This window comes from Cavia porcellus, unplaced genomic scaffold, assembly GCF_034190915.1.
Source record: "Cavia porcellus strain 051 isolate PalLab524CR breed Dunkin Hartley unplaced genomic scaffold, mCavPor4.1 scaffold_40, whole genome shotgun sequence".
In the NCBI taxonomy this organism is placed as follows: Eukaryota; Metazoa; Chordata; class Mammalia; order Rodentia; family Caviidae; genus Cavia; species Cavia porcellus.
In genome coordinates this window covers 8,866,045-8,892,189 of record NW_026947523.1, presented here as the reverse complement: position 1 = coordinate 8,892,189, position 26,145 = coordinate 8,866,045, and the positions used below count along the sequence as shown (strand labels likewise).

Below are 26,145 nucleotides of genomic sequence, written 5' to 3'. Positions count from 1 at the left end.
TAGCCAGCCAGCTCGGCCAGGCCCAGTTCTGGCAGGCCAGGGGTCAGAAGCCAGCCGGCCCCAGGCCCTCTCTCCAGGCTCCTCTCACAGGCCCAGACCCCTGGCTGCCATGGTAATGGGCACTAGAGCCTGTGCAGGCTGAGGCTCCTGTCACCTGCAGCTGCCTGGCCCGGTAGGGACAGCAGGGCTGTGTCACGGAAGGAGCTCATGGCACCTGTCAGGGTGGGAGGGTGTGGGCAGGGGGCACAGCTGGTGCTGCTGTCCTAGGCTGTGAGTCGGGGCCCTGGTGTGGCCTTTGACAGCTCCATTCCTGTCACAGCCAGGAGAGTGGCATGGTGGGGTGCAGACTAATGATTGCCAGGCGGTCACGCAGCTTCTGGCCGGTGACCAGGACCACCTGAACCCCTCCTCACCAGAGCAGCACCCCTTCCCACCTTTAGCCTGCATCTGAGGGGCAGCCCATCCCCCACCCGCTCTGCCTGACCCTTGGTCTGTCTGCTTCTCCAGTGGGAGCAGCCACGCCCCTGCCCCAGCCCGCATGCCCAGGCGCCTTGGCATGGCCAGGCCCCCATTCAATGGCCAGCCTGCCCTCTGGCCCCTCACAAACAATGGGGGCTCCAGGAATACTGTCCCGCCTGGGCTGAATCAAACACTCTAAATTTAGCCCATCTGATGCGTCCTCCGCTTCCTGCCCCTGTGCCCTCTTTTTGCAGCGATGAAGTCACCCCAGAACCAGGCCAGTGGTCAGATCTGGGGGTTTCCGGGTCTGGGGCTATGGCACTCTTGGGGCTCCAAGCCTCATGGGGCTCACAGGTTGTGAATCTTCCTTCCTCCCTCCTCCCTGAATGTCACCAAAGTGTCTTCTGGACAGCCTGCAGTGAGCTGGGTCAGCCTTGGCAAGGTGTCCCTGTCCTCCCAGAGGTGACAGTCCAGAAGAGGAACAGCCAGTAAACCATAAAGGAGCAAGACGGTTTCAGTCATGAGAAAGTGGCCCAAAGAAGACAAATCACAAGTGCGATGGAGACGCCGAGTGGGTGAAGGGGTCAGAGAAGGCCACTCAGATGGGTGACATTTGAGCTGCGGCTGGGATCACCAGAAAGAACTATTCGAAGACCTGGGTGGGGCTAAGCCCTCTAGGGCAGAGGAGAGACTTGGCCAGATCCAGGCATCCCCAGGAGGCCCGTGCGGCTGCAGGGAGGTGACTGGGACAGGCGCTTGTGGGTCAGCAGAGAGCCAGGGCCGGAGGGGAGGAGGCCACAGCCTTGCCTTTGTGTGGCAGCCCCATGTCCCACCAGTGCCCAGCGGGGGAGCCTGACTCACAGTTTTAGAAGGACAAGTTAGCTGCTGCTGAGGATGGGCGGGCGGAAGCCAGAGGGCTGAAGTCTCAGAAGCTTGCACCGATAAAACCTGAGCATCCCACACGGTTTGCTAGAAGACACCTTCAGGAGTCACCTGCTTCAGTGGGTGACCTTTTATGAGTCGCTGAGGCCCAGAGCGGCCAGGTGTCTTGCCCAAGGTCACACACAGTCAGAACTGTCCCTGAACACCTTTGACAGGAGTGAGAGGTGTTCATCACCTGCCTTTGGCCCAGCTCTGTCCCTGTCTGCTCCAGAGTCCCCATCCCAAGGGAGAAAGAGCAGGGTCCTGCCTGGTCACTCCTGAAATCCTCCCCACACTTCCACCTTGAGCATTGCCCCAGAGTCCCTGCTCTCCTGCTCTGTCAAGAATCCAGGCTTGGCAGGGGGTGGGGATGGGGTGCTCTGGAATGCCAGCTCTCGCCTGCAGAGGGGGGACCCCCATGGGAGCTGCTGCAGCACTCTGCACCCCTTGCCTGCTTTCCCCCTCCTCCAGGGTGAGGCGCTAGTGCCCAGCAACACTCCCCCCATCTACCCTTTGGTGCCTCAGTTTACCCTTGACTCCTGTGGGAGGACAGGTAGGCTCCCGTGTTGGTGGTTCCTGTGTGCGCTGGAGGACACTGGCAGGAGAAAGCCGTGGATGGAGGATGCTCTGGATTTGAACCCCACCTCACAGTGACCGCCCCCCTCTGGACCTCAGGTCCTCCTCTACCCCTGCCTCAGGTTGGAGTGAGTGCAGACCCCACCCCAGGCCCCGGCACACTCCAGGCCCCAGATCCATCACTTCCCTGCCTTCCTCCACGTCCCCCTTGGTGTTCCCTGTCCCTGGCCACACAGGGGAAGTAGAAAGCTGTCTGACTGCTGGCCAGAGGCAGGCCCTGGAACGGAAGCCAGAAAAGTGGAGCCTTGCCTGAGCTCAAGGGCAGGAGGGAGCTCGGGACCCTGGCTCAGCAGACCTCCCCTGGCCAGCCATGTGTCACTAACCCTCTCTGAGTCTTGATTTTCACCTAATGCTGGTGTCTAACCCACTGGGGATACTGGGACATTGTTACTCCTGGGTGAATGGGTGATGGGCGAAAGAGAGGACTGGGGAGCTCATGCCCCCCTCATTGGCCCCAGGGTGCTGGGGGCTCTTGGTGAGGAGAGGAGCACCCTGACCCTGCCAGCTCATGCCTTCCTTGGCAGGAGGAGGAACGTGCTGCTGACCGGGGACCCCTGGCCACACCGATTGTGGGGTGGGTGAGGCCTCGTTTGCCAGCCAGATGCCCTTCAGGCCTAGGCTGGCGGTGCCCCCTCCCCTCTGCCTGCAGAGCCCAGGCCAAGAAGCCTTTATTTTTAAACCTTGGAACAATGGCTGGCAGGGCATGGCCTCCTGCAGAGGACAGCAGAGCTAGGAGGGAGGGAGGGAGCCACACTCCAGGCCCGAATTCTGCACCCCAGACAGGTGCCAGGGAACACTGCTCGGAGCCTGCTGTGGTGCCACTCACCATGCCAGCCCTTCTTACCCTCCGGGGCCCAGAATCCTCAGTCATCGCTGTGCTCTGGCTTGACTGCCACCCCCCAGACAGCATAGCTGAGTCATACCTGCTGTGCTTTGTACCCCTTCCAGCCCCCCAAAAGCTAGACAAAGCTTTCTTACTCCTGAGGAGGCTCCTGCTTTGCCCAGGGGCATCTGAGACACTCTCACCCCTCAAAACTTCCCTTGCTGTGGCCAGTGGGAGGGCGCCCCACTTGAGACCACTCCACCCAAGAGCAAGATAGGAGTCATCGAGGCGTCCACCCCCATTTGACAAAGGTCCACCCCTTTGTCCCTCAAATTCTCTTCTATGCCATGGGGTGGGAGGAGGGCTTTGTATACCATCAGCACTAAACACAGATAGGCACGGGGTTTCCCAGTGGGCAGGAAAGACAATAAAGGGGGGGTCCCTAGCATCCGAGGGTCTCTATGGTGACTGCAGACAGCGCGCCCCAGACTGGAAGCCTAACTTCTCTTCCCAGGGCCACCACTGACCATCTTAGAACCTGGGCAGGATCTCTGTGTTCTCACCTACAAAACAGGCCCATCCTAGGTATCTGTTCCACAGATGCAGGCCCATCCTGCCCCACAGAGCTCCGGGCGAGCTAGCGAAACCACTGCTAAAGAGAAAGCCCTCCATAGCTCTTATCCTTCACTGGACAGTGCAGGCTAGGAGGCCTTGGGCTCCACCCCCAGGACCACCAAAAAAAAAAAAAAAAGGACGTGCGCATTAGTTCTCACCATGTGTGCAAGCAGGTGTGTGAGTGTGCACCATCCACTGTGTTTGTGCCAGAGACCGCGGTCCCAGGGCATAGAAGCCATTGGAGGCACACAGAAGTCACGGGCACCAACTTGGAGCTGTGAATTTGTATGCAAAGGAGCCCGGTGTCAGTGCGTGTGCACTGTATCCCAGTAGGAACCCGTGCCCAGGCCCTGGGTGTAGGTGCCCTTGACTTTGAGTGAGATGGATCCCCTCCTCAGTGCCATCCTTCTGCTAGAACAGATCACCAGCACCCCTCCTTCCCCAGCTTGGCCCTACCCCAGGCCACTGTGGGCCCGACTCAGAGGAAGCCTTCTGGACGGAGGAGATGGGAAGGGGGCAGGTCACAGAGGCCTCCAGGCAGCCCCTGGTCACTCTGGCTCCCCAGGCCTCTCTCACTTCCCCTCAGCGCCCTCATTATGTCCCCACCCCACCCGTGCTACTCCTAGGGATCACCTTCCGGGCTATCTCCTGGCCATGAGACTGATGTTTTGGCCGCTGCTGGCCCTGCCCAGTTGGTACGAGGCACACGGTAGATGCTGAACAAGCACTTGGGTGAATGAGGAGACCGGAAGGTGAGGTGGGGTGTGGGGTTTACTGCGGCGGAATTGCACACAACAAAACTCGCCAATGATGATCCGAGCTCGATGGCTACAGTCGCAAAACCACTGCCTGCATCAGAATGTAGCACACTCTGCTTGACCCTGAATGTCCCTTTGTAGCTGGATATAACTGGATTGCACATGCCTGTTATCCCAGCACTCTGGGAAGCTGAAGCAGGAGGATTGCAAGTTTGAGCCCAGCCTGGACAATTCAGTAAGAACCTGTCTTGAAAAATAAAAGGAATGGGGTGAAGCACAGTGCCAGAGACCTGGGTTTAATTCCCAGTACTGCCCCCCGAAAAAGCTTCTTTAGTGTGTCTTCTTGATGGCCCCTCTCCCCTTCACCTGTAGCAGCCACCCACCTCCTGCCTTCTGGCACTGTAATTTTGCCTTTCCTAGAATTCTTCCTAAGCCTGGGAGTGAGTAGATCCCCACTGCCTCTGCAGAGCCCACTCCCGCGGCTGTACGGGACTTGGAGAGGAAGCCATTCTAGCTGGGTTGGGGGAGAGAGGTGCGCATGGGGAACATGTGTATGCAAGTGTGAATACATGTGTGCACATGCATGCACACACACACATGTACATGGCCGAGCCTTCCACAGTCTGCACAACAAGGGAAAGCCCAGGTTCATGGAGCTGACCTGGGCAGCAGGTGTGTGGTCCACAGGTGACAACTCACCTCACAACGCCCTGCCGCCTTCTACGGGGTGGAAGCCTCCTCCCCTCGAGCCCGGTAGACTGGAAGGAAGCTGTCCGACCACACGGAGACAGCTGCTGCCACCCTCCGTCCAGCTGCAGCCACGGAGATCCAAGCCAGGCCACCTTGTGAGCCCTTCCCAGAGCCCTGAGCTCAGAATGAAGGGGTAAAAAGGGATGAGGTGGTCCTCACTGCTCGGAGAATCTACTTTGAGGGCTGCCTGGTGCTGCCCCACTGCAGATCTGGGGTGCTGCTCAAAACCACTGAGGCCTCCTCCTCTGCCCACCTCCAACCAATTCTCCCCCCCCCCCCCGCCGTCTTCCTCCCTCATTACCTGAGCATCTTGCGAGGGGAAAACTTTATATTTTTTTACCCTTAATGCCCAGAGTGGGGCCTGGCACAGGGCACAGCTGTGAATGGATGGACAAATGGATGGATGGATGATTCTACAACCTCCACTCAAGGGAAACCCCTGGGGGAGAGGGTAAAAAAAGGGTACTGAACCTTTAAGACAGACTGCTGTCAGAAAGATAATAATAATAATAATCCAATTAAAAAGCAGGCAAAGGATCCAAATCACGTTTCTCTGAAGACAAGTGAATGGCCAGGAGGCACAAAAAACATCCCTTATGCTCATCAACAGGGAAATGCAAATCGAAACCACCAGGGTCATCTAACCCTGCAGGGTGGCCATCATCAAAAACAAAAACGAACAAACGTTGGCCGGGATGTGGAGAAAGGAGCACCTCTGCACACTGTTGGTGGACATGGCCATCGTGGAAACAGCATGGCCGTTGCTCAGAAAGACTGCGAGAACTTCGCTGTGGTCCAGCCAGCTCAGCCCAGCCCAGGCCAGGGTGCGCGCCCAAGGAAGGAACTCAACAGGTCCAAGAGCCAGCGGCACCGTTGTCTTCATGCAGTGCCGGATACAGGAGCCAAGCACCCAGGCCAGGAGCGTAGCTCAGGGGTAGAGCACTTGCCCAGCACCATCAGAAATAGAGTAAAAGCTGTATTTTCTTTATCTACCGATGGGCGCAGAGGATTCTTCAAGGACTTAGCTACCTTGAATTGTGCTGCTATAAATGTGGGTATGCAAGAACTATAGTAATATGGTATTTTCAGCTTTTGCAGGGAGATACCTAGAAGAGGAACAGCTGGGTTGAATGGAGTTTCTAGTTTGGGTTTTTTGAGGAATCCCCACACTGATTGTACCAGTTTCCATTCCCACCAACAGTGAGTATCTAAACCTTCCAGGATCTCTGAACGTCCAGGGCTGCCACCTGTGAGCTACTTTGCTCTCTGTGCCTCAGTTTCCACAACTCTAACTTGGGCATAACCACCACACTGGCCAATTAACTGGGTTGACCCTCGCAGAGTGGGCTCAGGTGGTGCCTGGCACCTAGGGAGTGCTCAGTGCTATGCTGCTGAGGCTCCCCCGTCCCCCGCCGCATGCCACACTTGGTGCTGGGACTCAGCAGTGAGAAGAAGAGACCAAGCCCTGTCCCCAGGGAGCTCAGGTCCCAGGAAGGGGACAGATGACGTACATGTGAAGCAGATGGGCAGGCAGCCACTGGGCAGTGAGGAATGGGTGGTGTTGGGGAGAGTGAGGGCTGCAGGTTTGGGCAGCGAAGCTCAGAAGAACCAGGAGACCCTCTGTGGAGGTGGCACTGGGAAAGATGAATAGTTAAAAGAAAAGAACCATTTTGGGTGGCAAGTGCCAAGACCCTGTGGTAGGTATAAGCACATTCACTAGAGAAACAGCAACAAGGCCAGGGAGAAAGGGAGGGAGGAGGGGCATGGCAAGAGGTGCTGTCAGAAAACCAGGGAGCTGGTTTGCCTCCCTCGCACCTTCCCCACTTTGGGACTAGTGGGGTGCTGTTGGGCCACCCTCTCCTGCCTTATGACCTCATCCCACCAGCCCAACCCCCAGCACTCACTTCCCCTTCTGGGTGATGACCCAAGAAGGCAGCGGCCACATCCTTTCCTAGACTGCACTTCCCCCTCCCTGGACTCCCTCACAGGGGCGGCTGCATCCCTCCAGAGATGGAGTGGGCCCAACAGCTGGCCCCCAGCAGCACCAGACCCAGATACTCCTTCCCCTTCCCCTTTGCGATCCTTGCAAGAGCCTGGCCGTCCCCAAGGCATCAGACATTCTCTGAGCCTGGAACGCCCTTCCTGCCCTTCTCTAGCTGACCAGAACGCAGCTGCTGCCTCCTCCTGAATGTCCCTGGGTTAAGAGTTGAAACTGAGGCTTGGTCATCTGTTTTTGTTGTTTGTTTGTTTGTTTGTTTTTAGTACTGGGGATCGAACTCACAACCTCAGGCTTGCTGTGCCACTGAGCTGTATCCCCAGCTTTGAGGCTTGGTCACCTCTATATCCTGGGCTGGTCCATGGCCCAGCACAGACAGATGGAAAGTGAATGAGCGAATGAACGAATGGGGAAGTCGGTCAGATCCAATCAGGCTTGTGTGCTCCGCACAGCAGGGCCCCACTCACACGCAGGTGCCAAGAGCCTAGGGTTTGGGACCAGATGTGGGTCCGGAGATCACCTGCTATGTGACCTGCAGAAGCCGCTGATCTATGCTGAGTTCTCCTTCCCACAGCAGCAGCTGGGAGCGTCCACCTGTTCTCAGGGTACAAGTCGGAAGGTGAACTCGAGCCAGGTGGCCTGGGTTCAAATCCTGACCTCGCTGCCTGTGTGACCTTGGGTGGTCTCTGAGCTCAGAGTCCCCATCCCTGACCGTGAAGAGCTTCAGCGCCTGGCTCACAGAATCCTTCCGAATATTCACCCAGGTGGCGCTGGGCAGGAGCGGCCCATGGAAAGTACTGGGCACACATGACTCATTAACAGTTCTGCGGTCCTTGCTGTGCGTCTGCAGGGTCGGGACGTGTTTGTGCGCACACATCTACTACGTGTGTTGGAGCAGGAGCCTCAGAGCACCTGGACTGAGGTTCTGAGGTTCTGAGGTTCCAGGAGACATCCAGGACAGGGTCACTCCGAAACCCAGCAACAGGAAACGTGTGCGCATGCGCACGGTGCCAGTCATCCCAGGCTTGGAGCTGGGGTGCAAACTACCACTCAAGCAGCCTTGTCTTCCCCACTGCTGGTGGATCCGAGGCCAAGATTGCCCCAAAGAGGACTGAGGCAAACTGAGGCAACCCCATCGGGATGTGCTGAGCTTCCAGGGACCCCTCCCGGGAAACGCCCACTCCTACACAGGCACTCCCCGGGGAACCATGCTGGAAATAGGCCCCAGGCCAGACTTTCTGGGACTGGAGCCAGGAAGGGGCCGCTTCTCAGGATCCTGGGGCCCTGCCCCTGAGGGTCTGGGGAGATGGCCTCCTGGAATCAGAGTTTAGGGTTCGGAGGGATGACTGCGCTGAGCCTGCAGCAAAGCAGAGGCCCAAGGTCACGCGGTCGGTCGGGAGGAGACCGCCCTGAATGCAGGACGCTGACCGTGGCTGGCCGCGCCCCTCCTCCGCAGTGATGCGTTTCTGGAAATCACCCCACTTCTACTTTCCAAAATGAGTCAAGAACATTTGTACCTCCAGGGCCAAAAATATTCTCAGGGACTCCCAGGCAAGGAAGCTGACATCTTTCTAGGCTGTCCAAAAGCAGCACTCGGCATCTTGGGAATTCATAGGCACCATGACATTTTAAGCCAGGTCCTAGTCTTGTTACCCCTGCCACACAGGTGACTAAGCTTGCGTTAACAGCAAGTGCTCCTAGGGCCCAAAGGATTCACCAGGATCATGTGGGCGGCCCTGGTTCCTACACTGGGCCGCCCTCTCCCAAGGCCAGAGCCTCCCTGCACCTGGACAGATCCTAGCACTGACCCCCCACGCCCAAAATCTGAATGTTTTTTTCCCCATTTTTAGTGTCTTTACTATAAAAGGGACAATGCATCTTACTCATGAAAATCTGAAAAAAATGCAGTAAAGTCAAAATAAGGAAGAAAAATCACCACCCACGGCCCCAGCACCCAGAGACAATCATTGTTGAGGTTTGATGTATTTCCTCCCATAGTTTTTTGTTGGAGGACTTTTGTAAAAACACAGCTGAGATCATACTGAATATTAAATGAAAAAGGCAAAGCGGCCACGGCCTGCTTTTTTTTCTGCCCTGCCATTATATCACGGCCTTTCCTCCCTGAACCCGCTGGCATTTTCCTTTCTCCAAACCTCACTTTTATTGGTTGCCTAATATTTTGTCAAGTAGAAGTTCCATAGTTTATGTAGCCGTCCCCTTATTGTTGGACATCTCATCTCGGTTATTTCCAGTTTTTTGAAGCTATAAATAATAGAGTCTGACTGTATCTTTGGGCAGAAAGTGCTGTGTTTTCCGTGTGTAGGGAGAGCTCTTTGGCTGGGATGGAATTACAGGACCGGTGAGCCAGCTCTGCCCTGTTGCACAGAGGACCCTGAGATCCAGGAAGGTTAGGTGACTTGTCCAAGGTCACACAGCAGTTGGGGGAGGGGGGAAGAGTCCGAGCTTTGGGTCCAATGGTCCTGGGAGGGCTTGAGCCACACCCATGCTACAGATGAGCAGAGCCACTCCAGAGGGGATGGCCATCAGCAGTGCCCATCCCCTTCCTCATTACTCACTCATTCCTTTATTGGGTTTAATGCAACCAATAAGAGAGACGAGGCCAAGATGCTGCAGAGCAACAGCAAACCCTGTCCTCAAGCGCTCACACCTACAAGGTACCAAGGGAGGAAGCAAACAGGAAGGAGGTCAAGTGCATCCTCACACCTCTGACCTTTGGCTATATGCAAATCTGGGTGCTCATTTGCATAACATCTTATTTGCATGTCACCCAGGGAGAAACCAGAGGGTCAAGGTGACTTTGGCAGCTTCCAGGGCAAGAGGCCAGATTTTCTGTGGTCAGGACTGTTCTCCAACATCAGACCTTCCCTTACAAACCCAGAGATGTCCCCAGAGCCTGTATTGCCTGGTTCTCCTGGCCACTGCAGACCTGGCCACCCCAGCCCCATTCCCAGAGGTCCTTGTGGACCTACATCCCTCTGCCCAGACCCCATCCTGCCACCTCCTGCACCTTGTGCTCAGCCCCTTAGTGTCCTTCTTGAGGACATGGGTGCAGTCCATGGGCTTGGCTGATATGAACCAGCTGGAGGGACAGGTGACAAGAAGGTGAAGCCGAGGTGACCGAACTTCAAGAGGCAGAGGCAGAATCTGAAGAGGGCCAGCCAAGGTCCCAGCTGCACGCGGCCAGCTGTCCCAGGGGAAAGGGACCAGGTATGGGGCCTGCCGCAGGCAGGGGACATTCAGATGGTCCCCACTGAGATAACAGGCTGGAGCTGGAACTTAAATGTTGGCTGGAGACTTCTGCTCTCTGACAAGGGTGTCCTCTGCCACAACACCCTCGCTCCTCCCCTCCTCTGCTCTGCTGAGCTGTCACCTCCTCCAAGGAGCCCTCACAGCTGGCTCTGAGCCCTGGCCCAGCTGTGAGGGCACAGACTGGCTGGGAGAGGAAGCCTGGGCCACCAGGGAGAAGCACATCCTGCTGTCCCCACTCCCACCCCCAGCTCCCCACCCGGCCCCCCTTGGCTCTGTGTGGGTAGGAGATAAGGGGAGAAGAGCTGCGGACCAGGGAACCCCAACCCCGTGCATACCCCAAGCTTCCCGGTTACTGGCTGTGCACCCTCTGCCCTTGGTCTGAGGCCACGCCTCCTAAATAAAGGGCTCACTGGCCCCGCCCATTCGGCCTGCTCCCTTCCCCCTTAAAGGGCCAGCGTGGGTCTTCTGCTTTGCACCCAGCCTCGGGCAGGGCCCCAGCCTTCCTGGTTAAGACCCAGGAGGGAAGGCAGCGTCCTAACCTGAACAATGGAACCAGGATGTCCCTCCGCCTCTGGTGTACAGAGAACGTCTGGCAAAGACACTGCTAGTCAGAGAGCACAGAAGATGAGGGCAGTAGAGAGGCAGAGCAGAAATAGATTGGGAACGCTCCAGGCTTCGGGAGCCTGAGCAAGAGTCAGGGTGTACTTTACTGGGCCTCGGTTTTTCCTTCTGTAAAGTGGAGAGTGACAGAACATCCGCTCACACAGGGGTGTGAGATTGGCCAGGCCTCGTGAGGACAGGCAGCAAGGGGTCACACACAAGAGTTAGCCACCACCTGCCTGGGGGAGACTCTCACTGCTGTTGGCAGCTGGGTGGCCTTGGACAATTTACTTAATATCTCTGTGCCTTTTTCCTCATCTGTGAGGACAGAACAGTAGTCCTTCTGCAAAGGCCATCCCAGCATGCGCAGAGCCGACACAGGCGAGGAGCCTGGAGAACACGGTCCCTCCCCAGCGTCACCAGGTGTCTGGGATGAGGTTCCTTCCCATCGCTGCTGACCACAGCCTGGGCGCTATGGTTTGAAGACAGTCTGTCCCCACGAAAACTCATGCTAGGGCTTGATCCCTGATGTGATTCAGTCACCAGGAAGGATTAATGCCTTTTCACAGAACTGGATTCGTTCAGGAGCAAGGAGTTCTGCTCTTGCAGAACTGGACCAGCTGCCCTGAGAACAGGTTCTCACCAAGCAAGGCTGCCCCTTGGGTTCTCACTCCCACCCACATCGGCTTGCCCTTCCTTGCCCTTCTGTGTCTCCTCGGGGCAGGGCCAGCATGAGGCTGGCATCTTGAGACACCTCCCAGGGACCGAGCAAGGGCCAGTACTGTGCCCTGGGACTTCCTGGCCTCCAGAACTGTGAGCCAAACAACCTTCTTGTAAACTACCCACTGTCCCGTGTTCTATTATAGCAGCTGATCATGACGACTTACACCTTTTTTTTTTTCTTCAATAATGGGAATTGAACCTAGGCTCCTTGCACTGAGCTACATCCCCAGCCCTTTATATATATATATATATATATATATATATATTTTTTTTTTTTTTTTTTTTTTTTTTAAGACAGGATCTCACTAGTTGCCCAGGCTGAGTTTGAACTTCTTTTTTTGTTTGTTTTTGTTTTTTGTTTTTTTGAGACAAGTTCTCACTATGCAGTTCAGGCTGGCCTTGAGCTCACTTTGTAACCCAGGCTGGACTCAAACTTGCAATGATCCTCCTGCCTCAGCCTCCTGAGTGCTGGGATTCCAAGCATGTGCCACCGTGCTAATCTGACTTACACATTTTTATGGTTCTGACAGCCTGGGTGCCAGCAGAGCTGTGATCCCCGTGCAGGGTTGGAAGAGAATCCTCCCTTCACCTTCTCAGCCTCTGGAGGCCTCCTGGATTGCTTACATTGTGACCACTTCCTCCAGTTTCCCAGTCCACAGCCAAGCATCTTCAAACGCACTGTCTGCCTTCTCCCTGTGGTCACATCTCTTCTCCAGCTTTGAAGCGCTCCCCTCCCTGTATTCTGTTGAACTTTGCATTTTGAAGCCCTTGGATTTAAGGAAGAGCAGTGAGGCTGGCGCAGAGGGCTCCCCGACACCTTTTGCCCAACTTTCCTGGTGTTAGCTGCTTGCATAACCTTGGTGTGTGTAGCAGCACTGATTTGACCCTATAAAACAAAGACCCCATTCTGACCCCCCCCAACATTCTTTCCTCTTCCAGGACCCTGTGACTTTGGTCACTGAGTCTCCTTGGTCCCCTGTATGTGTGATGATCTCAGCACTTTTCAAGGCACACTGGCTGTGTATTTTGTAGAATGTCCTCCTTTTGGGTTTTGGGATTTTGTTTGTTTACTTGTTTGTTATTTTTTTGGTCTCCTTATGTGGTTCAGGCAGGCCTTGAACTCACTATGTAGCCCAGGCTGACCTAGAATTTGCAGCGACCCCCCTGCCTCAGCCTCCAGAGTGCTGGGATTAGAGGCGTGTGTCACCATGCCTGGTTCCATTTGCATTTTTTAAACAGCCATATTGAGATACAATTTGTATGCTATACAATTCACCCATTTAAAATCTATGGTTCAGTAAGATTGGATTTATTCTTGTTTATTGATTGATTGATTGACTGTAGTACTGGGAATTGAACCCCACTGAGCTATACCCCAGCCCTTCTATTTTTATTTTAAGACAGGTTCTAAATTACAAATTGTCCAGGATGGGTTTGAAATTTTGATCCTCCTGCTTCAGCCTCCCAGAATGCTGGGGTTACAGATTTGTACCACCAAGCTCAACTCCATTTTTTTTTTTTTTTTTTTTTTGTATCGGGAATCAAACTCATGACCTCATGCTAGTCAAGCAGGCGCTTAGCTTAGGGTGCTTAGCTAAATCCCCAGCCCCCAGCTCCATTATTGATTTTTAATAGTGGTAGTGGGTGCATAAGATCTTGTAGGTGTGCAGCTCAGTCTGCCTCCCTCTTTAATGACCTCATATTTACTGGGGGCCCCCAGGGTGGTCCAGGGCTACCTCTCATCTCAAGCCCTTAACCACACCTGCTCAATCCCTGTAGGTTGGTAGAATAAGCCCTCAGACACTGACCCAGCCACCAGACTCTCATGCCCAGGATTGCCAGTGTCCGCGGGCTGCCTGAATGCAGGGCCCAGCCATCCCTGCTCAAGGCTGCAGCCCCAGCCCCTAGAACAAGGCCCAGGACACTGAGTCCCCACACGCGCCGGTGCACACTCTAACCCCGACACACGAAGCAGCCGCTGCTGGGGAAATGGCCAGTCCAGCACTGTCTTCCATTCCCCTCCCCTGTGGTGGCCCTGTGCACAGCTTTTCTGTCCTGCTGCCTGCAGTGAGAGCCACTCTCAGGCCCATTTCTCAGCTGAGGACCTGAGGTGCCCACGTGTGCAGGCCCATGTTCACACACAGGTATCTCGCCCCCAGTTCCTCGCCAGGACATTGGGGCACTGGGGACTGTGGAAGTCACTGCAGGTTGCTGAACTCCTGAAACGGGCTGGGGATTTAGCTCAGCGGCATAAGCGCCTGCCTTGCAAGCAGGCAGTCGTGAGTTCGATTCCTGGTACCGATAAAAATGAAAAAGACCAAAAAAAACCCTGAAATCCTGAAACACAGCAGCTCCACCTGGCCACACTGCCTGCTCCAGGCCCCAAATGCTCCCACCCCAGCCCTGGACCTAGGAGGGGGTCACTGCCTGTGCCAGGGCACACGGGGTGTGACGGCTTTGAAATCTCCCTATGTACTGGTGCGTTGTAGATGCTCCAGTAAGGATGTGGAGGTAGCAAGTGACAGTCCTGGGGCCCTCCCTGCCTCTGAGCCCTCGCCCACTCCTCGTCCTCGCTGCGCCTCAGGAGGAAAGGCACCCAGTCCTCAGGTGGTGCCCCGGTTCTCCTGGGGGGCCAGGGGCAGACATGGGCAGAACAAGAGGGCTTTGAGGCGCCTATCTCTGGAGGGAAGTGGGTGATAACAACCTCTCACGTTCCCGCTGTCCCTAGCACAGATAACCCAGGAGGAGCCAGGCCCGGTCTGCTCTCAGCACGGCCACCCACCTGCCCCCAGGTCTCCCACGACCACGCTATCACAGACTCTGGCCTGAAACCCAAGGAGCTGCGCGGAAGAGCGGCCGAGACAGGCAGGTGATAAGCCAGGCAGGGCTGAGGAGCCCCCTCCAGCATCCCTTGGACAATGGCTTCCAGGTAGCAGCTGTCCCTTCCCCAAGCTTGGTGCCCCATCTACCCTCACCCTACATCTCCTGCAGCCGATACCACCCAGTGCCTTCACTGACCAGTGAAGAAGCCGAAAACAAGGAGTTTGGGGGCTTAAAGAAAATCACACAGCATTTTCTTTCAGTACCAGGCTTAAACCCAGCACCTTCATACTGAGTTACCTCCCCAGCCCTTCTAAGTCACTGAGTTTCCCAGGTAGGCTTGATGCGATCCTCCTGCCTCGGCCTCCCAGAGCACTGGCATTATGGGTACGTGCCACCCTACCTGGATGCTTGTGACATTTTGATAGCAGCACGAGGACTTGAACTCAGACCCCCAGTGATTCTCTTCAGCACGCCAGAAAACACTGATCAAACACGGAGAGGGGGGCCTGCACGTGAAAGAGCTCCAGGTCTAAGCTCCAGTGCAGGGGTGGGGTGGGGTCTCCTTACACTTCATGCCCCTGACACCCTCCACTCCAGGGCCCTGTCAAGTTAGAGGACCTGTGTCCCCAGCTTCACCAAGCCAGGGAACCTCAATTTCCTCACTGTGGGTGTTGCTGATAACAGTTTGGTCTCATGGGCGGTTGGAGGATTAAATGAGAGGCTGTCGCCTGGATGGACTTTTCTCCCCGACAGATGCATGCAGGATGCCCCGCCGGACTGACTGACGTCCAGGGAAGCAGCAGCGGCGACACAAACCACAATGACAGCCTCGCCCGCCTGCCGCGCCCCTGCCCGGCTGTTACTCTTCCCTCAGTGGTTACAGGAGAACAGGCCAGTGGATGAGCAACTCTGCTGTGTTATTCGAAGCCCAGAGCCAGCAGGGGAGCCAGTGTAGACATGGAAATGAGCAGTGTTAACAGTGATGCGGAGCTCAGTCCTGGCTGACAGGCAGAGCGTCTGCAAGGCCCGGGGTTCAGACCCCAGCACCCCCGAAAGGACAGCAATAAGCAGCAGGAGAGATGGGGAGACACCCCAGTCCTGATCTGCGGCTGCTTTGGGAAAACACTGAGCAGCTCATCAAAATGTTAAATGTTTATTTATTTTGACTGGGTAAATTCTGTCCTCAAATCCTTAGTATCCCTGTGTTTGTTTTAGTACAAAAATAACATTACTTTTTTCCCCAAAAAACAATATTTAAAATATTATCCCTAAGAGCCAGGCATGGAGACACACAGCTCTAGCCTATTTAGGAAGCTGAGGCAGGAGAATCGCTCAAACCTAGGCTTTGGAGACAAGCCTGGGCAATTATCAAGACTTCGTCTTAGGAAAATACAGAATGGGAAATGCAGGGTTGCCACATAATAGAGTGCTTCCCTTGCTAGACATGTTCAAGAGGGAAACGAAAGCTTGTGCACACACAGACTTGTCCACAAACACTCACAGTAATGTTAGTCTTCACAGACACAAGCTGGGAAAATCCCACATGTCTGTCAGCTGATAACAGGGGCACACAAGAAAACACAGCAGAGCCACACTGTGGTATCCATGGAATATTATTCAGCCATAAAAAGGAATGAGAACACTGTTTTAAAGACAGAAGCCATCGGGGCTGGGGATTCAGCTCAGTGGTGTAAGTGCCTGCTTTGCAAGTGTGCAGTCGTGAGTTTGATCCCTGGTACCGATAAAAAAGAAAAAGACAAAAAAAAAAGAAGCCATCATGAAGTGCACAATTCCATTTATCTGCAATCTTCAAAACAGGCAAATCCAGAGATAGAATATAATTCAAGTTTTCCAGAGCTGTGGGAGAAGCTGTGTGGAGACTGACTGCTGGAGAGTATGTGGTTTCCCTAGGGGGCGTGATAAAAATGTTCTAAAATGGCCAGACGTGGCGGCACATGCCTGTCATCCCAGTGCTCAGGAGGCTGAGGCAGTAGGATTCCCAGGAGTTCGAGGCCAACCTGGGCTTCATATTGGGTCCAAGGCCAGCCTGGACTGCAGAACCAACCTTATCTCAAAAAAAAAAAAAATTCTAAAATTAGCTTGTGATGACAGTTGTACAACTCGGTAAGCACTACAACCATTGACTCATATATTGATTTTATCATATGTAGATTTTAAATGGATGTGCTTTTATGGTATGTAAATTATCTCTCAAGAGAGCCCTTAAAAAATAGCATCCCAGCCGGGGATTCAGCTCAGCTGTGTAAGCACCTGCCTGGCAAGCATGAGGTCGTGAGTTCGATCTCCAGGACCAAAAACAAAAATACCCAGCATCCCAAGCCAGGGGTCCAGCACTGGCCCGGCCAGTACAGACAGCAGGACCATGAAAAGCAGAGCCCCTCCTCAGGCTCCCTAACAGCCAGGCCTCCTGTACCAGAGGCCAGGCCTCTGCCCTCCCATAGAATGGGCTTCATCAGTGGTTTTCAAACTGTGCTCCCAGGCACCTTGGGACCAAGAAAACATGTCAACCACCTTGGAGAAAGGATGTCTCCAAGGTCCCCGGGCTCCACCCATGTCCCTGTCTCCCTCTCACGCCTGGCCCACCCCTCGGAGGCAGGATGTGGCTGCCAAACATAGGTAGGGAAGAGGAAGGCGTGGGGGTGGGGTGCACTGGAATCCACATCCTGGGGACCAGGAGATGGGGATTCCAGGTGCTGGTGATCCAGCTTCCGGCTCCAGCCTAGGGAAGAAGCTGGGCCGCCTGGCTGGGAGCCCACAGCCCTTCCTGGACCCAGCGCTGGCACTTCCGCTTCCCTTGTGGGCAGGGGAAACGCCCTGGGGCCTCTTGCTGAGGCCTGGGACTGGAGCTGGATTCGCTGATGTTCTGGTCACCCAGACTCTCCAAGAGGGGGAAACTGGGCCTGAGCTGGGTGTGGGGACACAGTTACTAGATCTGCATAATAACCCCCTGCAGAGCCCTGCCTTGACAACCCTAGGCTGGGGATTTATAGGGTCAGCTGGGAAAGTGAGCAATCAGGAGCCAAGGGTCCTGAGGCCAGATGACCCCACCTTTGTCCGTCCAGAGGGGCGGCTGCACCTTGACCTCAGCTAGCTGGCGCTAGACCTCCGCTTTTAAATTTTATGAGAAACCAGAAATCCAGCCGGGTGGGGCAGTGCAGGCCTGTAATCCCAGCACTCAGGAGGATCAAAGGGAAGTCAAGGCCAGCCTGGAATACACGGAAAGACTCTGTGTTCAAAAAAAGTCAAAATTCTAGAGTTTTTTAAAACGAGAACATAAACCAACAAAAACAATGATAGAGAATTTCAAAACAAGATAACAGGAAGTCAATCATGGTTACTATACTGCGTGTTATTATCTTCAAAGTAGTTGCTCAGATTACAAAATACAGGCGTGCATAATTGATCAAACAATACAAGCACAAAACGTTTTCTTTTCAATGAACTAAAGGAAATCAGCAGTGTAACTATCTTAGCCTGGCTTTTAATGGGAAATCTCCGGACTTTGGAAAAGTGATTTTAAAAGTTTGCCTAAGTAACAAGGACGCATCGGTCCACCTCGATACCAGTAGGCGGGAAGCGCTTTCTCCGGATCCGGATCCGGATCAGAATCCGGATCTCGGCCTGGAAGAGGCTGCCCGCCTGCAGGCGGGTGTCCCAGGCAGAGACAGGACAGCAGATCCTCCTGACTCCCTGCAGACTTCTGGGGAACAAGTGGGGGCGGGGCAGCTTCCCCTGCGCACGCTGTGACGTAGTTTGGTTGCTGGACGCTGCGGTTGTTCCCTTTGCATGTTTTCATTGTTCCCTCTTCCCCTTGCAGGTGTTCCGGGGATCTGGGGGACCTGGGGGATCTGGGGGATCTGGGGGCCCCTTCCCTGGGAACCAGAGGATGAGGAGCTCTTCGTGGAGGGGGCTACCGCGTGCCAGCCACCTCCTCCCTGGGCTCCAGCACCTTCAGTCTCGCCGTGACTTGCATTTGAGGTCGCTGCAGACAGTATTTCGCACAAGGGGAAACTGAGTCACACGCTAGAAGTTAGGGAAGCTGGCTGCTAGCCAGAGCAGAGGCCAAGGGCAGGTCCTCCCCAGGCCCTTCCCCTTTCCCCGCTGAAGATTAAAAGCCAAGGGTCTGTGACAGCCCAGCTCTGGCCCACGACTCAGCCTCAGGGTCCTTCCTGTTCCAGCCACCGCACTCCTGCACTCCTGCCCGCCTTCCCCAAATGGCTTGCCGCTGGTCCAGCTGGAGGCTGCAGCAGCCCCAACAAATCATGTGCCTGGTTCTCCCAGTGCTTCCTGAGAAAGGTCAGACGGGCAGGAGCCATACCCAGGGGATTCCTGCTGTCCTCTCGGGCTATATCCATGACCTCCTTCCAATGAAGAGCCTAGAGAGGTTAGGCCATTTGCCTGAAGTCACACAGCAAAAGGGCAGGAAGATAAACTGCTGTGATTCAGTCGTTCAGAGCTGTGCTGGTTACAGGAGAAATGTGCAGACACCGCTCACCTGTCGAGCTATGAGGAGGAAGCCCCCGACCCCTTTGTTCAATTCCTCCCCAGCCATGCTTCCCGGGGTCCCCAATGTAGCTGTGGAAGTGGGGGCAAAGGAGCCAGGGGCGGAGACAGAGATGTCACAGGGGTCAGGGCACCAGTTGGCATCGGGAAGAAGGCAGATAGAAGGGACCAGTCCTGCTGCTGCTGCGGCTGCCGTGTCGCAGGCCCTGAGATCCTTCTCCCATTCCTGACTTCCGGGACCAGGAAGGATTCTGTCGTGTCATTTGAAGCAGCAAGTTTGTGTCACTCGCTACAGCAGCAATAGGAAACTAATGCGTGACAGTGTGACCCCATCAGGAATGAGTTTTTCTGAATTTCCTTTTTTTTTAATGTCCTGGGAGTGAAAAGCAGGGCCAGCGCTCTGACGCTGAGCTACACCTCTGGCCCTGAATTTATATTTGCTAAAAAAAAGCTGTGTGCATCACTCATGAATTTTTATTCGCAGTACAAGGGATTGAACCCAGGGACTTTGCACTGAGTTATGCCCCCAGCCCTATTTTATTTTATGACAAGATCTCAGTAAGTCATTGAGTTGACCAGGCTGGGCTCAAACTTGTGACCCTCCTGTCCCAGCCTTCTGAATGCTAAAGATTACAGGTGCCGTCCAGCCCAGCAAAAAGTACTTCTTCATTGGACATGGTGCCATCTGGTGCCTGCAGGTGGAGCCTTTCATGCCGCCCTCCATGTAGAGGACAGACCGGTGTCTTTTCCTCTTTCACTGTCACCACAGAGCCACGAGGCTGCTCGGAAACACGTGAGGAGCATTTCTCAAGATCTGCCTGGGCTGCTCTGCACTGTGTGACCTCGGGCTGGTCACACCCCCTCTCTAAGCCTCAGGGTCCTCATCTGTTAAGTGAAGCATCTGCTGGGAGGCTGAGGCAGGTGGATTGCAAATTCAAGCCCGGCCTGGACAATTTAGCAACATAGAGAGACTCAGTCTCAAAAAAATTTCTTTTATTTCTCTAAACAACTGGACTAGCAGCACAGTGCAAAAGCCCTAGAGGCCCTGATGATGCCTACCTCACCGCAGTTTCCCGTGTCCACCTGGGGCCTCTACTAGTGTCCAAAGGGCCTCCTGCATGGTGACAGGGACCCCAGATGGAGCACCAGGGGAACAGAGACAAGAAAACATACAGAGCCTTCAGAAGTTCAGATCTGGGCCTGGAAGGGACTCCCCCAGAAGGAGCCAGGAGCTGAAGTCAGGGGGCTTCCTGAGGAAGGGGTCAGGGAAGCCCTGGGGGCGACCCATGCAGAGTGGAAGGCTGGGAACAGCCCTCCAGAGGCCCAGGGTCCGGCCAGACCCAGCAGGAAGTAGCTAGGGCCTCGGCCAGGGGTTTTCTGGGCAGAAGAGGACATGGGGTTCCTCAAGGTGGAGAATGAGGTTAGAGCCTGGCCAACCTGGCAGGTGGTTCCTCCCATCGATGCCAAGCCTGCCCAGGAAGGCAGCCCTGCACTAGGCTTCCCTATCACCAAGCCTTGGTCAGGCCTGGCTGTCTGTGCCCCCTGTGCTGACTCACATCCGCCCAGCTGGCCCTGGCTGAGGGAGGGGCAGCCCCTACTCCCTGCTTGACCTTATCAGGCTTGGCTGTGTCCACTGTGGGACCGTGGGCAGGGCCTTGGCCTCCCTGTGCCCTGGCTGGGCCTGGCCTGCATAAGCTCATGGGAGCCCAAGGCCCAGCCAGGGTGTCCTGTGGGGCTGGAACAGGGCTGGACACCAGCTATATTTAGTTCCCAAATGCAGAGTAGCAGGGCCAGATGAAGCAGCTGCTACTGTGCTGTACTTTGCTGGCCACCAGGGCACACGCCCAGCAGGAGGGCACAGCATAAGGACACGCTGTTCACACAGCACTCACACAGTTGCATGGCCTCGTATGGGATTGTGTATGTGACATGCACAGTAATATGTACACAGATGTGTGCTCCGCACCAGGGTGCTCATGCGTACACTCACAGGTGTGCACATGTGACAAACATGGGCACATGACATTCTAAGGCCTACGTGATCACCTTGGCAGCCTCCTTTTGAACCCCCAGACCACCCTGCTGGGGCGTCACTGCAGGTTTGAGTGGGTAGTGGTGGGGTCTGAACCCAAGGCCTTGTGCATGCAAGGTAAAAGCTCTGCCACTGAGCCACAACCCCAGCTGGAGTTTGAGACTAGCTAAACTACATAGTGAGTTCAAAGCCAGCTCAGCCAATTTAGCGAGACTCTGTCTCAAAAAACCAAAGAAAAATTAGTGGCTTCAAACAAATGCGATCGATCACTCATATCACCGAAGAAATGCTCCACGCAGCATCAGTGGGGCCGCCTGCTGCAGTGGAGAGTCATTCTTGCCGGTCCTTTTCGTGGGGCTATTGAGCTTCCTTATAACATGGAGGCCAGCTTCCCAGCAGAAGCCTTCTGGAGGTGCGCATGGAGCCTTGAGTTCTTCCAGCCTGGGTCCAGATGTTTCCTTGGCATCATGCCATCATACTCACCAGACATCTGCAGAGCCCAAATTCCAGGGAAGGTACGGAGCCCCTCATCTGTCAGCAGAAGAGGAGGAGGCCATGGTCTGAATCCTCCAGAGCCTCCTACCTAGTCCCAGGCCTCAGCTCTCCAGCCAGGCCTGAAGGTCATTACGGGGCAGGGGCATCATTCCCCTCCCCGCACCACCCCCATACTTTCCATTCACATTTCTGTGAGTGTGTTCACCTAGCACTTCACCTGGCACCTTAACCTAAAGGGGACAACAGCCCTGGGACAGAATCTAGATGACAAGTCCTGGGAGGGGGGCCTCCCTGAGCACCTGCCAGAGCTCCAGAGGAAGCCCCCAGTTCCAGGGCCCCTATCTGTCTCCTCTTTTTCCTTATCCACTCCCAGGGGACATAAAAGCCCAGGCAGAGTTTCCTAAGCTGAGTGTGGTGGCTGATGCCTGTCCAAAATCTCAGTACTCAGGAGGCTGAGGCAGGAGGATTGCCTCCAGTTTGGCTGGGCCCCTAGCACAGATGTCTTTCTAAGCTCTGTTCTTCCTGTTGCCTACAAATCAGTGATATAAGGTTGGAAAAGTCTGACACTCTGAAAGCAGAAGCCTATTTCTAGTCTTCTTAATCACATCTTTCTAACATGTTTGATTCACCCGGACCACACTCAGCAAGGTACAGAGGCCCTGGCTCTTCTCACCCGGAGATTCTCCTTCTGAGCCACCTCAGAGCCTCTGACACCATCGAACCTTTGCAAAGAAGCCGTGTGAAGGTGTCCGCTGTGCCTCACAGAGGGCCCGTTAAGTGAGGAACAGCAGAGCCACATGATGGACTCAGGGCCCCCTGACAGAGAGGTCAGGGTCAGCTTTGGGGTTATGAACATGGAGCACCTCCCAGGTATTAGGTGAGACAAGGGACTGACTGACAGAGCCACTGACAAAACAGGGTACGTGCCTGGTAAATACCACTTTTTTTTTTTGGTACTAAAAATCGAATTTAGGACCTTGTTCTTGCAGGCAGGCACTTGTGTCACTCAGTTATATCCTCAGCCCCTCTACGCACCTGGTAAATCTTTTATTTTTCCTTTTTGAGACAGTGTCTCACAGTCGCTCTATTGCCCAGGCTGGAATCAAGCCTGAGATCTTCCTGCCTCGGTCTCCCAGAGTTGCTGGAGTCACAGCTTTTGGTAGCTGTGACTCACTCCCTGGCTGCAGGCCGCATGGCTCCAGCCTCAGCCTGGTGCCTGGGTTTCTCCTCTGCCCCTCTCGCCCTGGTGACCAGGCCGGGAGTCACTGTGGTGGGCTCCCTGGGGCTCCAGATGACCAGTGGCAGTCACAGCCCAGCCCTGCTTGAGGGCCAGGGAGGAGGGGCGCAGGTGACTCAGAGCCCGGTCAGGCTCCTAGAGAGGGTTCTGGGCATTCGTGGTCCCCCGTTTCACAGATGGGGAAATGGGGAAACCGAGTCTAGAGGAAAGAGGGGTTTGGCCAAGGTTACTCCTCCCATTAAGGAGCCACGTGTCCTGGGCCAGACAGAGTCATTCTCCCCATACCCAGCAGAAAAGCAGAAAGGCAAATCAACCTTCCTGGCAGATGAGGGAAACTGAGGCTCCAACTAGGGGAGAGGCAGAGGGGCTCTGACCTACACGCTGAGGATACAGGGAAGCACCCGGCTCACATGTGGCCCCACAGGGTTCTGCCCCCTCCCTCTGATGGCTCTGCCAGCCCTTCACCCCCTCCCAGTCCCCTGTGGGCTGTGCTGAGACCAGTGATTTGCTGACAGTGCTGACCGTGACCCTGCCAGTGTCTGTGTGCCTGGAGGCCGCTTCATGTATCTCCTGCCTGCTGGGTCACAATCTCCAAGTGCACGTGGTTCCTGGGTAATTAATTCTTCACCCGGCTGTTTAAAGATTAACTGTGGCAGCTGTGTTCTCACAGGCAAACCCCACCAGAGGAGGCAGGGGTCCCGCCACCCAGCAGGGGTGTGAAAGGGTTCACCTGCTGCCCCTGTCCTCCCTGCCCTGCCCCAGCTCTTCCTGGTCCCCAGGAAGCAGGGCTGGGCTCACAGTGCCGGCCAGGAGGCGGAAAATGGGCAGGCAAGTTCCTCTTGCTGGGTGTGTACACAAGCCTGTGATTCCAGCACTCAGGAGGCTGAGGCAGGAGGATCAAAGCAAGTTCAAGGCCAGTCTGGAATATATACCAAGACCCCGCATCTCAAAAGACAAAAAAGTCCTCAGACAACAAGAATCCAGGACTTGGCTCAGACCTTGATCCACCAGGACTTTGTGATCTTCAGTGAATCCCTGCTCCTCTCTGTACCTCAGTTTCTCCATCTGCAAAACGAGAGCACAGACAAGGAGTGAGGATCAGCGGGGTAAGGTCTGGCAAGTGGATGCCCTGTGCCAGGTGCTTAGTAGGTGCTCAGTAATATGGTCATTTTAGGGACCCAACACTGATCCCCCATAGCTGAACCACTGTCCTTTTTGGTGGTTTTGGTTTGAGAGCAGGGTCTTGCTGTGTAACTCAGGCTGGCCTTAACTCATTCCATGGCCCAGGTTGGTCTGGAACTCGTGGCTATCCTCCTGCCTCAGCCTCCCAAATGCTGGATCACTGGTAGGTGCCCCCATGCCTGGCTTGAGACACTGTCTTCTGAGAGTAACAGTCAAGTTCAAATTCAATTCAAGAGAAAGTGTGTGTGTGTGGGAGGGTGAGTCAGCTTGCTTGCTGGGTTTATTCTCACCTGTACAAGGAGAAGGGACAGAGAGGACAGCCACATCCACAGGCCACGTGTAGAGAGAGTGACACAGCCCAGAGAGGTAGGGGCACCTCCATCCAAGAGCACCCCAAGGTAGCTCCGCCTCCTTCCCATCTCCCCTGCAGAGTGGGCAGCAGAGGCCAGGCCTGGCCTGCCCCGGACAACCACCAACCACCGAGCGGAGCTGCCACGTCCCCTCCTCCCCTGGTGTCCTCAGGGTCAGTCGGTGAGCTGCAGTGACTCAGGCATGGGAAAGACCCATGAGGTCATCCACGGCCTGGACCACCTCGGAGCTCCTGAGCTGTCTGGGCCAGGACCCTGTACTGCTGATCTGGGGATTCCCGGCTTCCTGGGCTGCAGGGTGGAGACCTCAACCCTGGGCCTGAAATGCAGGCCTTGTGTCCTGGAAGGAGGAAGGCAGGCGGGGCTGGCGCCGGTTGGGGCTGGACAGAGTGAGTGAGGTCAGGACAGGGCTGCTGCCCAGCCTGAGCATCTCAGCTTTCAGGCTGGGATGATCAGATTGCTCACTGCCCGTGCTGGTGGGTGACAGAGACCAGGTTCATACCCTGAAACTCCAAGTTCAGAGCCTGCAGCCGTGGGAATCATCTCCCAGGCCTTGGGTTCCTGTCTATAGAGCTGTGGCTGTAAGGACAGAGCTGTGCACCGGTGCCTGGCAGGAAACCAAGTCCGGGGAGAAGGGGAAGCCCTTGGGAGTGGCCGGGGTCTGCAGAGCTTCGGCAGGGTCCTGGGAGTCCCGGGTGGGTGGGGGCAGGGGAAAAACTGCACCCTCCCCTCTGCCTCTCAGGGACCACTGAGGCCAAGGGCTGAGCCTGCTGCCCAGGGGCCCCGCTGCGTGGGCTAACGGACCTAGAAACAGCAGGCAAAAGATGATCGTAGTTACGACAGAAGCCCAGGCAGCCAGGTCCGGCCCGGGCCAGGGGTAGAGTGATGACCATACAAGTCCTGCTCCATGAAGGAGCGAGATGAGTTGGCCCAGGAGAAGCCCCTCAGTGTGATCAGAGACCATTTACACCTGTGGGGAAACTGAGGCCCAGCAGGCGTTCCCCCAGAAGCCGGAGGCATGGAGAGCTGGGGCCCACCGCTGTCCTTCCAGGATCCAGAGAGGCCGCTCAGGCTGGCAAGCAGGTGGACCCGGGGGAGTCCTGGCCCACCAGACCCTCCCCAGCCACCTGCTGTCCCAGGCTCTGACCCAAACCCCAGTGCCTCTAGGCAGGCAGGCTGCCAGGCAGGAGCCAGCACCAGGGAGCCAGCCGCGAGGGGAGCAGTGCCCTCGCATTCCCAGACAGGCTGGGCACATTCCTGCTGGGGTGCCACCCTGCCCATCCCACCCGGACCCCACACACAGTGCCCATTGTCTGCCCCAGACACTTTGAGCTGCCGCTGCCTCCAGCCCATAACACCTGCCACGCCTCCCCTTCCCAGGTGGGGCCCCAAACACCCCTCTGGGTCCCCAGCCCCAAAGGGCAGTGTGCCAGGCACATGGGAATCAAGCAGGGGTCACAGCAGGGAAGTGCTCCAGGTCACACTGCCATCTGATACCAGGGCCCTGGAGCCCCGATTAATTAATCAGTTAATGGATTAATCGCTCTTCCCTAGGGACACAGCCATCTCCCAGCCCTATGCCCGCTCACCTGGCTCCCCCTCAACCTGGTCCCCTGCATTGCCCCATTTTCTCGACCAGCAGGCTGACATGGAGAGAGGGAAGCCGCTTGCCAAGGCCACCCAGCAGGCGGCAGCTGAGCTGACAGCCAGCCCGGGTCATCCGGAGTCCGGCCCACGCGCTTTCCAGCCCCTGCGGGGAACAGCTCAGCAGTGTGGGCAGGGAGGGAGCAACCGGGAGCAGCCCGTGGAGATGCAGAGCCGAGGCGGGCAGGCACGTTCCCGTCCACAAGTGCGTGGATCCCGGGCCGGGCTGGGGTGTGGACAGGTGTTCACTCCGAGCTGGGGTCCAGGCCAGGTCAGGCTCACCCTGCCC

The 26,145-nt window shown here is 55.7% G+C and overlaps 1 long non-coding RNA gene across 1 annotated transcript; it reads right to left on the bottom strand.

Annotated features, from left to right (window-relative positions):
- Positions 1 to 18,833: 18,833 nt before the first annotated feature.
- LOC134474871 (uncharacterized) lies at positions 18,834 to 24,605 on the bottom strand. The gene is made up of 3 exons (XR_010045764.1): positions 24,135 to 24,605; positions 23,661 to 23,727; positions 18,834 to 21,461 (listed from the first exon to the last, which is right to left on the bottom strand). It is a non-coding gene; the product is annotated as an uncharacterized LOC134474871 (long non-coding RNA).
- Between the last annotated feature and the right edge of the window lie 1,540 nt (positions 24,606 to 26,145).